This window comes from Epinephelus moara, chromosome 18 (assembly GCF_006386435.1).
Source record: "Epinephelus moara isolate mb chromosome 18, YSFRI_EMoa_1.0, whole genome shotgun sequence".
Lineage (NCBI taxonomy): Eukaryota > Metazoa > Chordata > Actinopteri > Perciformes > Serranidae > Epinephelus > Epinephelus moara.
In genome coordinates, this window is record NC_065523.1 from 6,392,651 (window position 1) to 6,409,040 (window position 16,390).

At 39.5% G+C, this 16,390-nt stretch overlaps 1 protein-coding gene across 2 annotated transcripts in view; it reads right to left on the bottom strand.

Annotated features, from left to right (window-relative positions):
* Positions 1–16,390, bottom strand: part of jupb (junction plakoglobin b) — a 313,084-nt gene that overhangs the window by 235,640 nt on the left and 61,054 nt on the right. Inside the window, exon 1 of one of the 2 annotated variants that reach the window (XM_050068715.1) lies at positions 14,797–14,880. The exons of the other annotated variant lie outside the window; for it this stretch is intronic. The gene's annotated coding sequence lies outside the window, so the exon portion shown is untranslated. Of the gene's footprint in view, positions 1–14,796; positions 14,881–16,390 lie in introns of those variants that run through there. 2 annotated transcript variants of the gene reach the window in all.

A 16,390-nucleotide genomic window follows, 5' to 3' on the forward strand; every position in this document is an offset into this window, starting at 1 on the left:
GGGCGCAGGGCGTGAAAATGACAACTGCGCCTGCATCTAAATAGCAATGACACTTGCGACATGGATTATGCGCCCTCCGCCGTCCGCTTTAGACCATCTAAATAGGGCCCATAGTTATTTTCTGACAATTCCACCATTAAAGGAATAGTTCAACGTCTTGGTAATTATGCTTATTTGCTCTCTTGGTGAGTGTTAGATGTTCAGATTAATGCTAATCTCATCTCTGCTGTAAATATGTAGGTGAACCAGTCAAGTCTGTATCACAGCCTCTGAAGTCTTCATTTTTCTCAACTGGCCAATCGGAGGCTCTGTCAATTAAAAACAAATTTCACCAATACACAACCTAAACCAGTTGTCAATCATGTTTTTAATTCAGCAAATCATCTTGCAAGGATGAGGCCGATCACAGAGTTCTTTCTTAATGAACGNTCAACTGGCCAATCGGAGGCTCTGTCAATTAAAAACAAATTTCACCAATACACAACCTAAACCAGTTGTCAATCATGTTTTTAATTCAGCAAATCATCTTGCAAGGATGAGGCCGATCACAGAGTTCTTTCTTAATGAACGTTTATTACGAGCTCGGATCAACATTGGCTACATGCAGAAGCTATGTGTGATACATGAACAGAGAGAGAGACACAGCTTATATACAAGGATGGTAGCACGTGTGCTGTTACCTTCATGGTGCTTTGCCAAATTTAACTTGGCCTTTGGCCAACTAAAATTAGTCTAACTTGTCCATCTAGCATTTCTGATGCCATGATAGCTGTCCTGGCGGAACATGATCCTCAGGGGTTCTTTGACCTAGTATCCATTGGTCGGTGAAGATGTAAAAATACATACTAACAGAGAGGTTCAATACGAGCTAGCTAGTTGCAAAGTTGTCTACTTCCTGTGAAGTGATTCCCTAAATTAAAAGGTGATTGACAGCCAGTTAAGGTGCCGTATATGTTAAATCACCTTTTTTTCAGACAGATAATTGTAAGCCTCTGATTGGCCAAATAAAAATAGTTAACCTGCCCTCTCAAACGCTCTGGTCTACAGAGGTACCTTACTTGAGTGAGTATTTGATTAGTCTAGCTTAGCATTCTGTAAAGACTGGCTTTGTCCCTGTGGCAATCCTAGCACATTTCACATTTGGTGTCCTAGGCAAGCCTCCCCCTCCCCCCATTGGCCCCTCCTTGGGCCCAGTCTGCTTGTTTTTTCTTTGGTCTATTAAGCATGTTGAATCGGCATCCAAGACGGCACTGGTGATGGCATCTGTGATGGCATTGGCGACGACGGAGCCCGTCAGAGAATGAAATTACTCTGATTGGAAGTTCAGCTTAGCACACAAGAAGAGGAACTAAAGTGAGGAAAGCAAACAAATGGCTAAAGCCAAGAGAGTGTGAGATTGAAACAAACTTGATACATGAAGATTATTTTTCTTCAGCCATTGTGCTCTTCAGCAGAAATGATTTGTGATGGTTTGTGTTACTGCGACAGTAAATATCCTTTGATCTTTCAACACTGAATTGTGTGCAGTGTATGTGTAACTTTTTGGCTGTCAGGCAATGCAACAGACCATCGCCTTTGTTGCTGCTAGTTCTTTGAAGTTGATATGGTGTGTCTGGAACTTTATGCTCCCTCGTGTGAACATCTGCAAATGTATGAATGTCTTGTATGTAATGTATGCTGTCTGTATGATTGTTCAGCTGCAAGAACTGGTAGTGAAAATTAGTTTCTATATCTCTGTATAATGCATAATTTCACATGTTGAAATTAATGTTTATTACACATGGTCCCAATCAGAAACTTGTAAATAAAAACATGCTGTGTAGGACTGAAAGACAGTGTCTATTTGCAATTTAAAAACAATAAATTCAGACATCCTGACATGAATTTTAAAAGGTGTCTGAGGCATGAAGACTTTTAAACTAAATCACTGGGGTTGGGGTTGTATAACAGTTAGATCTGTGTGTTCTTGTTTAATGACAGCAGACAGCATTTTCTGTAGATAACCTGTCCTGAATAAGAATTCTTCTAATTGCTGTAAGGTGTAAAAAAGAAAAAAAGACCATCTTCCACTGCAGACTCTATGAGCCTGTGAATGGTGATCTTTGGAAATAAGGCAGGGGAGATGATAATGGTGGCCTTTACAGTAAGCAAGAAATATTTCACTTATGCTCTTCAAGGATTTTACAAGTTTACCACATGGCCTTATCATCCATTCTTTCAAATCTCCTGGAACCATGTGAAGTGTGTAATTGTTTGAATGTGAAGTAAAGAAGGGCAAGCAGTCATCTGACCCCGTAAACCATTGTAAAATACACTGAGGATGTTTCCCTGCTTACTGAGACATCACTGACAGGAAGTCTGATAGCTGTGCTGCTTGATCAGCTGTAGTAGTCAGTGAGGGGAAGCTCATCATTACTAATGATGAGGTCTGAAATAGCTCTTATTATAATTGATGAGATACTGTGTGTCAAACTTTCCTTTGTCTTGAAGTCTACTGCATTTGCCAAAGGAAAAAGAAAGAGTATTTTGTAATAACAAGATAGAGCTCTTATTATTGGGATACCAACCCATTTTCATTCCCAGGTCATCAAATACTGTCGCATGTCCCTCAGTGTGTGATAGCAATGCACTGGACACCCTTTACTATCTCTTTGTGACAAAATCAACTTTAATCAATAAATATGGCATATGTACAACCAACGGATCTAATAATTATAAAATTCCTATGTGTTTTCTAATGTCCTATTAGATCTAAAATCTCCTGTAATCTTAATTGTTTGGTTTAGGTGGCCATAAAACTCAGTCAGAGCTATTTCTCATCTTAATGTCCCAACAAAATCAAACATGCTAAAATTATTCCTAAGTTTTTAGTTTTGGCTCATGGAAATACTGAAGTTCAATGACATGAAACATGGTCAAAAACCAACAGATGAACTCTCTCCAGCACCAAACGGGAAGTGGCAACCTGATAGACAGTAAACACGGAGGGGATTTCTGGGAGGCACAAGAACGCAAAATAGTCTTGGTTGGTGTTTGATTTAGTGTGTATCTGATCGACCAACAAGCACTTATTTGAGTGAGGAATCTTAATTTTTGAAACAGTTCACTTCTCATATAAAGTTTTTCTGCATGGATTATATTGATGCTGAATTGACAAACATACTGTGGACATATGATGGCTTTAATCTTCTGTTTCTAAAGTTGTGTTTTTGCAAAAACGTAAGAAATTGTTAATATGTCACATTTCTTAAAGGGAGTTTGGTGTAATATTTTCCACCAGCAGCAGGATGGGAAATAATTTCAAAAGAAATCTAGTTGTCCTTGTGCAAATAGTGACCCCACAAGATCCCCAGTTTCTAGTGTGTGACTCACATTGTCATAAGATTTGAGGGGGTGTCAGACTTAAGCCTTCTCAAAGTCTTCTAGCGTATGGTAGGCATAAGTCATGGGGCCTTTCCCAAACCACCCCCTACACCCTCTCCCCACCCACTTCCACTCCATTTCTGCGTTCACCCCGAGGGTCCACCACATTGACTTCCGTCCCAAACCAAACCAACTAGTGAGGAGTGCAAGTGAGTTATAAAACCCTCGAACAGCAAGCCTGCACTGATGCCGTCATGGAAAAAGCTTCGGACAAATAACTTTTTTGCGCAATTACCCTAGGAATTTAAACTGTTCAAACAAAGATAAACATTTAAAATTCTAATATGTTTACATCTTAAATGCTATGTTATATTTATGATCAAATATACACCTAAACACTATAAAACAGTAGTCATATTTATTTTTATAGTAAAGTGTAACAGGAACTGTTGCAAATTATAGCATAATTCATATTCCATATTGTATTATATTGTTTCAAAAACAGTAGTCTATATAGTGTAGTGTGGAACAACACACATATCTGTATATTTTTTCACACTTACAGACTTAGCACAGTGAAGATATATATTTTAATCTCAATATCGTAAGTACTAGTGTTAACATTGAAGCATAATGCACATTTTTATTTCTATTATATTATTACTTTATATTTACATACTAATATTTCATTCTCTTATTCTTACTTATTATAATTATTTAGTCTTTACATCAGAGCAAATGTAATGAATCACAATTTCCCCTCTGGAATCAATAAAGTAATTCAGTTTCTGAACGTCTGGCATCTTATAAACATCGTAGTGACAAACAAGAAGATGTTTACAAAAGTAAAAGACAAGAAATGTCACCAATAAATCTTGGGAATGAGTTCTAATCCCTGTTATGTATTATTTAATTGTTTGTTTGTTTATTACTTACTTATTTATCTATTCATTTATGTATTTTAATGGCAAAAAGAAAATATATTCGACCAAAATTCCAGTAAACATCAGCATAAATCAAATAACAGTGATACAATTACATATAAAAACATAAAATGGGAGTCATTTTAGTGTTCTCCACGGTTACCAAATATAACCACAGTTCCTTCTTCCGCTGCAGAGAGGGAAGTGTGCGCTAAGCTTGCGACTCTGTTTACACCCTACTCCTTGAGGAGGGTAGGGTCCAGTTTTGGTAAGGTCCACGATTTAAGAGAAGTTTCAGATTTTTTTTTCTTTAGCGAATGGACTGCAGTTGTGTACCTTTAGCACCACCAATAGGCTAAAATCTCCCTTACATCATCACAAGGTATTTTTCAAAGTAATGATCTTCCACAGAGTTTACTGTTGATATCAGTGGTACCCAGAGGATGATTCCTAACGTTTATGAGATGTCATGACAAACTCATCCATTGTACACAAGACATTTTACGGAAAGTTTGTAATAAAATATGCTGGAGCTCATGCTCCAGAACCCTTTATATGGGCTCTCTGTGTGATGATAAAAAAGTGGCATTACTTCTTAATTCAATTATTTGATAACAAACACCAGACAGTATTTGTGTTGTGTGATATGCTGCGTGTAAAAGAACCTAAGGGGTTATAATTATGTATCAAGGTGCTGCGCACAAAGTAATGCTGCAGGCCCTTGATAACCCCAGACTGCCAAAAGAAAAGGGGTGTGATTCAGATGAATCTATTATGACACATGATCAGTGGCAGCAATTAAGGAAAATTCCCAACCAATTTCACAAAATGAAGACCTGTTAAGACAGCGTGACAGTTTTCTGCAGAACAGTTCTCTTCCAGGACCCTTCATCTCCACTTTTGTCCATTTTTAATAGCAAAGTGCATTTTACAAAACATTCATGGAACGCTAACAGGTTTCAACTTTTTAGCCCTTCGTGTCACATTTACCTGTTGACATGACAAACGTCGTCAGCAGCAGGTCATTCTGCCAGTACAGTTAGCTTGTGGTTTCCTCCATCCATTCACTCCACAACTCAAAGAACTTGGTTGCGTTTAAGAGAAAGGTGTTAGTTATTAGTAGGTTTATATGTATGGATGACTGTAGGTGTTCATCAATGTATGTGTTTTCCTGTGAGGTCGGATGATCTCTGACAAGAATGAGGAATCCCATTAACACCTATCTGCACATGAACACGTGGCAGGTCAAGCACAGCCTCAGCATGTCTAAATATAGACAATAAGAGACAGAGACACAGAGAGAGATGGAGGTGAAAAGCAAAATTGGCAGGAGAGCGACAGAGGTGTCGACAGAGTGAGAAAAAATGAGAAAATAATACAATTTATCCAGAAAATTTGCACATGTATGCAGGATTTGAAAATGTGTGAAAACGTGCTAAAAATAACTGCTGATCAGAGCTTGAGCAGATAAATAATCATGACTACTGTAGAGTCATTTGTCCGGTGAATGAATGCCAATTGTAACCTTTCCCACTAAAGACAAGCCAGATTTTACCAGGTGTCAGTGGTGTTTTTGTCTGGTGAGAAAAGGACTCTAGAGAGAGATAAGAGACAGGCAGAAAAGCAAAAGATAAAGAAAGTATGTCCGCACTGAAGGCTCCTTCACCCTGATGATGACAGTGATCAATGCATGTTACACTGTGTGAGATGGTCCGATAAAACCCTGGTTGCAATCTGCAAACTCTAAAACAGTCTAAAAAATAAAAAACATTTTTAAAAAAACTTAATGACGGGAGGAATTATTGCAGGACTATTGAGTTAGACGTCATTAGTTTTAGCTAGATATGACTAATTAAGTAAGTCAGTAAGATTTTATTCGCATATGACCCTTTTAATCAAGTCATACAGTGCTTTACAGGTTGCGCATACAGAAAAATAAGAAATATAACAATACAGCTATAAACAGAAAGAACAAATATAAAAACATAGAGGACACAAATACAACACAGCCCCCATACAGGGAAGGCAAATCTATAGAGCTGGGTTTTGAGAAGTTTTTTCCCAACTCAGCTGATCTAACAGAGGAGGGGATACAGTTCCAGACGTATGGGGCTCTAAAAAAGTACAATCAGCCTTGGATTTGCAGAGGGAGCAGGGTATGAATAAAAGACTTTGGTTGGATGACCTGCGTGGCCTAAAGGTGGTATAAAGATGCAAGAGTTTGGAGATATATTAAGGGGCAAGACATGTAGGGCCTTTTGATAAGCAGTATCTTGATATCTATTCTTTACAGGGAGCTTATGACGGGATGCAAGGATTGATGTGATGTGGGATCCATGGTTGGTTTTAATTAACAGCCTGGCTGCAGCATGCTGCAGAGGTGCAGGCGGAACACGGCTGTGATAGGAAAAAAGAGCACTGCAGTACTGCCCTACAAAGGCTAATCACAGTAACTACGCTAATACTGAAACCAAGAAAAATTAGTAAAAACAAAGTTTTTGATTGCTCAGCCAAATGTGTTATAGGTAGAAACATGGTTTGTCAGTTATTAAATTAGTATTTCATTTTTCATTCATTCATTTTTTATTAAAATGTACCTTCATTGGAATATCAGCATGCACAATATTGGTATCGCAAAAGACTGCTTGAATTTGATAATTAGTATATTTACATGTGCTATGAATTCACACGCTGTATGTCAATATATTTGGCCAATCAAATGGAGCCCTACTGTCCTAGATGCCTAGATGTAGATGCAAAGGAGTTACTATGAACAACTAATCTATGGTGAAACAGCAGTGTAAGGTGGCTTAACTAGTTTTCAAGGTATCTCTCATGTCACAGAAACTGCTGAGAGCGAAATTTGTGTTTTGGATTATACCGTCAGTGATGTGTTGGGGTTTTTGTTCCAGTGCTCTGCGCAGATCTGACACCTGTCCACCTGTTCTCATCCCTGGCTGTATGAAGCTCAGTGCGCCGATGTTTACTGGTAAAGATGGCGGAGTGGTACAGAGGTCCCCACGGACTGCTGGTGGACAATAACCTTATATTTTAAGGTTCATAAAATACAGCTGAATTCACAAACACGTAAAATATTACCACAGACATTCCTGTTACCTTATGTCGCAACATCTGCTGTGACAGCAGATGATGTATTTACTCATGTCAGTGATGATGGTGCCTTGCCATCGAGCTAACGCCTCGTGTTGAAAAAAATGTTCAAAGGCTGCCACCATTTTCTCACCGTACATATCATATCTCTCACACAAGTCCAATTTTGTTGTTTGCTATTTTGTTTATCGTCTCAGTAATTGACCAAAAAAAAGCATACAAACTCTTTCTCAGGATGAAAGATGATAAGCATATTCTCAAAATGTTGAACTATTTAAATTATACAGTAATGCAGCGGTTTTCAAAGTGTGAGGCGTGCCTCCCCAGGGGGGCACCAGAGGACTTCAGGGGAGGCGCGAAAAGAAAGGAAAAAAAGTGTATCATCTGGTTAGCTAACTACAGCAAATGGATCGATTTTTAGTAGCTCAGGTGAAAGTGAGAGTGGGCACAGAGGCGAGCAGAAAACGGAGGAAGTATGACCCTGATTATTTAAGGTTTGGTTTTTCATGCATTGGTCCTGACGATGCTCCGCTGCCACAGTGTGTTATTTGCAAAGAGGTGCTAGCTAACGACAGTATGCGACCATGTAAACTCCGGCGCCACATTGAAACTAAGCACCAGAATTTAACAACCAAGCCGCGGGAGTTTTTTGATAGGAAGCTTAATGAATTGCGGTCACAGAAGAAAGCCATCCAGACATTTGGTACTGTAAATACCAAGGCAACCGAGGCATCATACCGCGTAGCGTTACGCATTGCGAAGGCGGGGAAACCCCACAACATTGGTGAGACATTGCTCCTCCCTGCTGCCAAAGATATGTGTTCGGTAATGATGGGCGAAGCTGCTGCTGCCAAGCTGGATGCCATCCCGATGTCTGACAACACCATCCAGCGCCGCATCTCCGACATGGCAGCTGATGTGAAGGAGCAGGTGCTGGACGCTATCCGTGAGAGCCCTTTCTTCTCCATTCAGCTGGACGAGTCCACCGATGTGGCTAACTGTGCACAGCTAATGGTGTATGTGCGCTTTATTAAAGAGCTCAGTGTCCAGGAGGAGTTTCTGTTTTGCCATCCTCTGCCGGCGCGCACTACAGCAGCAGAAATCTTCAAGGCTTTGAATGACTTCATTCAGGAACATCATATTGACTGGAGCCGCTGTTGTGGAATATGTACTGATGGTGCAAGGGCAATGACAGGCCGCCACAGCGGTCTAGTAAAACAGGTGCAAGCGGTTGCGCCCGCCGCTGTTTGGTCACACTGTATTATCCATCGCCAGGCCTTGGCAACCAAGAGGATGCCCAAAGAGCTGCACACGGTCCTGGATGAGGCAGTAAAAATTGTAAACCTAATTAAATCACGCGCCATGAATGCCCGTCTCTTCTCTATTCTCTGCAATGAGATGGGGGCTCACTTCCATCAGCTGCTCCTGCACTCTGAGGTCCGGTGGCTGTCGCGGGGCAAGGTCCTCACCCGCTTGTGTGATCTGCGCGAGGAAGTCCTCCTCTTCCTCGCTGAAATCGACTCCCCACTGGTGAAGCATATGGAGGACGCAAAGTGGGTTGCAATGCTGGCATATCTGTCTGATATCTTCGACCGGATAAACACACTGAACACTTCTCTGCAAGGCAAAGAGTGCCATGTCTTTTTGGCACACGATCAAGTCTCTGCATTCAGGAAAAAGTTGGACCTCTGGTGCGCTTGTGTTGAACAGGGCTCGGTGGAAATGTTCCCAACCTTGGAGGATGTTGTGGAGCAAACAGGACTGCAACTGAACTGTGTACAACAGGTGGTCATTGCACATTTGAAGGGGTTGAACTGAACTGTGTACAACAGGTGGTCATTGCACATTTGAAGGGGTTGCGTGAGCAGTTTGGAGACTATTTTGGAGAGGAGACCTTGGCAAATCAATGGGTGAGAAATCCGTTCTCTTTCCCAGTGACACCCCGTGATGGACTGACCCTGCAAGAGGAGGAGGCCCTTGTCGAGCTGAACTCTAATATGGACTTGAAACAAAAGATGGGTGAAGTGACACTTGCACACTTCTGGCTGTCTGTGGAGACTGAGTTCCCCCACCTCACCAAAAAGGCTGTAAAAGTGTTCATCCCCTTCACCTCCACTTACCTGTGTGAGTGTGGATTTTCCACATTGACAACGATTAAAAGCAAGTACGGGTCACGGGTGCGGGTAGAGGATGATCTGTGTTTATTCCTTTCTACAGCGCATCCCCGCATCAACCGCCTGTGCGAATCAAAGACACAGACTCACTGTTCCCACTAAAATCGAGGTGAGCAAATGTGTTGTGTGCAGTGTTTCAACGTTAATGTGGGATAACGTCGGATGAGTGAAAATGTGTTTAAAAAAATCAGTTGAAAAGTTAAATTGTAAATTGTAATTTTTTTTTTTTTAACAAAAAGATGTTTAAATGTATTCAAAATATGTTTAAAAACACACAAAGGTGTTAAAATGTGTAAAAAAAAANACTAAAATCGAGGTGAGCAAATGTGTTGTGTGCAGTGTTTCAACGTTAATGTGGGATAACGTCGGATGAGTGAAAATGTGTTTAAAAAAATTAGTTGAAAAGTTAAATTGTAAATTGTAATTTTTTTTTTTTAACAAAAAGATGTATAAATGTATTCAAAATATGTTTAAAAACACACAAAGGTGTTAAAATGTGTAAAAAAAAAAAAAGATGTTAAAAACAAAGATGTTAAAATGTGTAAAAAAAAAGATGTTAAAAACAAAGGTGTTAAAATGTGTAAAAAAAGATGTTAAAAACAAAGGTGTTAAAATGTGTAAAAAAAAAGATGTTAAAAACAAAGATGTTAAAATGTGTAAAAAAAGATGTTAAAAACAAAGATGTTAAAATGTGTAAAAAAAAAGATGTTAAAAACAAAGGTGTTAAAATGTGTAAAAAAAAATGTTAAAAACAAAGGTGTTAAAATGTGTAAAAAAAAAAGATGTTAAAAACAAAGGTGTTAAAATGTGTAAAAAAAAAAGTTGTTAAAAACAAAGGTGTTAAAATGTGTTTTAAAAAGATGTTAAAAACAAAGATGTTAAAATGTGTAAAAAAAAAAGATGTTAAAAACAAAGATGTTAAAATGTGTAAAAAAAAAAGTTGTTAAAAACAAAGATGTTAAAATGTGTAAAAAAAAGATGTTAAAAACATACAAAGATTGTGTTTAAAAAAATATTTGAGCACATTCACAGATAAAGATGTTTAAAATGTTTTAAAAATATGTTCAAGAACATACAAACATGTTTAAAAAAAATAAAGATGTGTATGACATTTATTCTTGAAACCTTTTTTTTAAGCCTGCGTGGAACATACAAAGCAACATCAATAACAGTAATAAAAGTAATAATAATGGGGGGTGGGAGGGCGCGGCTGCTTTTGAGTTCTCTTAGGGGAGGCCCACTATCCCACACTTTGAAAACCCCTGCAGTAACGTATTTAAATTTTTATGGATTATCTATAGAAATTCTGTTTCTATGGGATCATCGCATATCACAATCATATATCACATGTGACTGACCTGATACTAGATTGATGATTTTGATGCTTTCTAAACTCAGCTCAACATGTGACATTTGCATAATGTTTTGTACATAGACTGTATATAAACATACATATACAGTCTGTGGTTTTGTAAATTAAGTTTTCAGATTTAGGATTTTATTTAACTTTCAGAAACATTTTTAATTTTGTTTACTGTAAATGGTTAAGTAAGTAGAGGATGAACTAATCTCCAAAAGGAATGAAGATGGAGACGAAACATGTTTTTCAACATTTTAAGAAAGATTAGTGTATTGTTTTTGTTTTGTACAGCATACATGATAAATGGAAAGGAGCACCATACAAAAGTTTCGGCATCCCAGGACATTTGAGCTCTCAGACAACTTTTACCAGGGTCTCAGACCTTAATTAGCTTGTTAGGGCTACGGCTTGTTCACAGTCATCATTAGGAATGGCCAGGTGATGCAAATTTCAAAGCTTTATAAATACTCTGACTCCTGAAACCTTTTCCCAACAATCAGTAACCATGGGCTCCTCTAAACAGCTGCCTAGCACTCTGAAAACTAAAATAACTGATGCCCACAAAGCACACTCTGAAAACTAAAATAACTGATGCCCACAAAGCAGGAGAAGATTATAACAAGATAGCAACGTGTTTTCAGGTAGCTGCTTCCTCAGTCCATAATATAATAAAGAAGTGGCAGTTAACAGAAGCTGTGGAGGTCAAGTTGAGGTCTGGAAGACAAAAAAAAAAACTCTCTGAGAGAGCTGCTCATAGGATTGTTAGAAAGGACAATCAAAACCCCTGTTTGACTGTAAAAGATCTTTGGAGTGGTGATGCACTGTTCTACTGTGCAGTGAAACCTGCACAAACATGACCATGGAAGAGTCATCAGAAGAAAACCTTTCCTGTGTCCTCACCAAAAAGAAATCAGCATCAGAAGTTTGCAAAGGAACATTTAAACAAGCCTGATGCTTTTTGGAAACAAGTCCTGTGGACTGATGAAGTTAAAATATAACGTTTTAGACGCAATGAGCAAAATTATGTTTGTAGAAAAAAGGGTCCAGAATTTCATGAAAAGAACACCTGTCCAACTGTTAAACACGGGGGTGGATCGATCATGCTTTGGGCTTGTGCTGCAGTCAGTGGCACAGGGAACATTTCATGGGTAGAGGACAGAATGGATTCAGTTAAATTCCAGCAAATTCTGGAAGCAAACATCACACCATCTGTAAAAAAAAGCTTAAGAAGAGAGGATGGCTTCTATAACAGGACAATGATCCTAAACATACCTCGAAATCCACAATGGACTACCTCAAGAGGAGCAAGCTAAAGGTTTTGCCATGGCTCTCACAGTCCCCTGACCTAATCATGGTTGAAAATCTGTGGATAGACCTCAAAAGAGCAGTGCATGCAAGACTGCCCAAGAATCTCACAGAACTAGAAGCCTTTTGCAAGAAGAATGGGTGAAAATCCCCCAAACAAGAATTGAAAGACTCTTAGCTGCTTACAAAAAGTGTTTAGAAGCTGTGATACTTGCCAAATGGGGTCATTACTGAGTACTGACCATGCAGGGTGCCCAAACTTTTGCTTCTGGCTCTTTCCTTTTTTGTTTTTTTGAAACAGTAATTGAAAAAGTAATTTACCTAGCAGAGGATACAAATATAACCCAGATGGAGCTACAGCTTTGTGTTTAGGACCACATTAGGGACTCCGTGTGTGCTTCAAAAACTACTGAGTATAAACTACCTATAACTACTTTCCCACTGACGATCAGTGCATACTTGATGTATGCCTATCCTCAAGATTTGTGAGGTGTACTGTCACACACAGTTGTGCTTAGAATCCTGTATTGAGAATAAGCAAAAGTTATACTAGTTGTATATGTCCCATTGGCTGTGATGGTCAGTTTTGCAGCTTGCTGACAACGAAGAGATAGAGCTGCTGTTGACCAGTATGGATGGACATCTTTCTGAAACCCCTACTGTGGATGCATGTCATTTTGACATGTGAACAGAGTTTTTAAAATTAGATGTCTTAGTGCATACAAAGAGAGAAGAAAAGAAGGAGGCGAGACAGGAAGACAAAGAGGGAAAAATATAGAAAAACAGCAAGTGTGATGGGAAAGCGACATGAGAGGGGAATAGGAAGATGAAGAGAGATATGCTAGACAGACAGCAAGACAGAGAGACCGAGTGAGAAGGGAGACCAGATAATTACTCACTTTGTCTGGCTGCTATTTTCATCTACCACAATAACCCTTCTCAACACACTCTCTCTCTCTCACTCACACACACACACACACACACACACAGGAAGCTCAGAGGGAAATGAAACCCTTTTCATCTCCACTATGGATAATACTGCACTATTAACACTGCTGGGAAAGATAGAGAAGAAGAGAGAGTGAGAGGGATGACTGATCCAGCAGAAAAACACTAATTTTCTCAGCAACTTTTGTCCCAGTTTTCATTAAACTTCTCCGCTGTCATGATGGCGTCACGGAGCTGTCACAATCGGCATTCATACACCGGCTGTCCAATCAAACAAGTCAGAATGCACCCGCACCCACGCTGTCTCCGTGGCAACAAAAAGAATCCAATGAATGCGGCGATCATTCGGTGACTTAAATATACAGGACTCAGGATTGTGTCTTAGTGGCATCCCTGAAGAGACATATTGATAAATCACACAGCAGGGGAACAAACTTATGTTACATATCCTGTCATTCATAAAACTAAATGCAAATAAGCTGCTCCTCAGCCAAGGATGGATTCAGAACCCTGAGCAACATACAGTGGTACACCTCATCATGTGCAATACTGATATTAAATTTCTGTAAAAGGTAAAGGCTGGTATTACTTTATATTAACTTATTGTCAACAAATCTCACAGAAAGGCCAAAACCAACACTGTATTACACTGTATCTCAGTACATTCCTACCAGCAGATTTTTCCTCTGTTGGTGAAGACACTGCAGTATAAAAGTGAACCAGGTGCCAGTATGGACATCTTGGCTAGTTCATTGCTCAAAAAATTAAGGAAACACTAAAATCACACATCAGATCTTGATGAATGAATTATTCAAGTTGACAATCTTTACTGATGTACGTTGTACAGTATACCAGCAGTCTGGGCATGTACCTGATCAGAGCTGGATTAGCACCCCAGGGGCCCCTGGGCACCAGGTCTCAAAGGGCCCTTGTACACACACAACGTCACCACCTCACACACCATGCTATGCCACACCACGCCACCACCATGCCAGGTACACACAAATCATACTAACCAGTTACCAGCAACTAATGTTGATTACTGCACTGATGATACTAACAACACCTTGTTTTCTCTCTCTCTCTCTCTCTCTCTCTCTCTCTCTCTCTCTCTCTCACACACCCACCCACACACACACACCCTTAACTCAAGGATGACACAAACAGCAGATCAATAGCTCACCAATAGACATTCACTCACTCAACTCAATCACACTCACTCACAGATAATAATCACCACTGAAATTTTACATCAACGCCATCGTAACAGCCACACAACACAGCTGAATGTAGGTTTTCAAAATAAGGGCACTATAGGCACCATGCAGAAATGTAAAAGCCAACAAATGAACTTGAAAAACCAACTGCAACTGGTGTGTGTGTTTGAGTGAGTGAGTGAGTGAGTGAGTGTGAGAGAGAGAGAGAGAGAGAGAGAGAGAGAGAGAGAGAGAGAGAGTATATGTGTGCAGGGCAGAGATAATGTGTGATAATGTGAAAATGAAGGTGTGTGCACTGTGCATGTGTTTCAAGGCTGACACAAACAAACAACAAATCAAATAAACCCATCTACAAAATATGCTCAATGCACTGACAGCATTATCAATGTTCTTACCTTTAGAAGTTACACTTAAGTATGTACTTTCTGTGTTCGGGTCCCTTCTCATGTTCTCTGACTCGGTCACCACTGTGTTTCCAGACACAAAATCCTGTGTTACAAATGCGTTGTTATGTGCTGAAAACATTTTGCAAGCATAGCAGTATATTGTTCCAGTGGAGGGGGAATAAATTATCCATTCACGGGTGATCATTTCTCCATTTTCAAACTTACTGGAGAGCAGGTCGTTGGTCAGTGAGCCCGTTTTACCCCTCCCCGGCTCCGTCCGACATGATGCTGGGTACTTTTTGGCCCGATTTTAGAAAGGCAAACGCACCTTTCACCATAATTTCCTCTCTGAGGTTATCCGTCATTTCGTCGTCTTCTGTATCTTTTTTTGTAAAATGTTGTAATTCGCGGGACATCTTCAATCACCGCTGCTTCTCTCACTTGTCATTCTTCCTTTTTTTCCTTTTTGCACCTCCGCTTTTTAAAATCCACCTTCTTACTCTAACCTTACTGTTATCTTAGTGTGAGCTGTCTACTACTGACCAGACTCTGAAGTTCAGCGTGCTGCCACGGCCTGCGCTGCCCGGCATGCACCCTGCCAGCCAGCATCACTTAATGATGACACACTCAGAGTCAGAGTGTCACAAAGTTTTCGAAAACAGATTTAAATTGCTATATGAAGGGCCGACAAGATAATATTATTATTATTAGGCCTATTTGTTTTTTAAGGCATCTTAAAGGGCCCTGGGTCACCAAGGGCATTTTTTTATTTATTACTAGCGGTAAGTAACTGTTTGTAAGCTAACTGTGATTTTACCGCCTGTTTATCAAGATCTCGCGAGAACTTGTTTTCTGAGACGGACAGGGCTCAAACAAAGTTGATTTTCTCTTGATCTGTGTGGATGAAAAATGCAGCTTTAGTGTCAGAATGTTGGTAAGATGTGTGGCTTGTGGAAAATGAACCCAATATTTACTTTAGTGACTATAAGGCGAAAGAATTGACCATAAATTGTGATCGCGTTCATTTTCCTCATTGACGGCAATACATTCAGAGCTGCCGCAAGTCTCCTACGGGGGCGTGGCGCTGACGTCACTGAATCAGGAAGTGAGCTGAGCGGGGTATCTCGCTTCATCCAATATCTCTGAACAAGCCCAAAAACAAGTGCCTTTTTCTACGGAGCCCCCCTAGGTTCCGGTGAGAGAAAATTAAATAAACTGTGTGCACGGTTTTACAATCCGTGTGGACGGATTTTAAACTGGGGGTACAGATTGTCAATTTAAATCCATGTGGACAGATTGGTAAACTGTGTGCAGTTTTTCAAAACTGTACCCACGGTACACAGTTTATTTATTTTTCTCCCCCCTGAGCTTCAGGACAATAACTACAAGAGGGAGTTAAACCACCTTTTAATATTATTTAACATTAGAAAACAGATGGGATATCAAATATAGACTGATGTACCAAGTACATTATATACACAGTAAACCTCTGATCATTAAAATTTGCACACACAAATAAATATCATCCTGAATTCACAAATTCTTTATTTATTATTGCTTTTTATGCACTCATCTAACTTTTTTCTTTTAGTTACAGGACTGA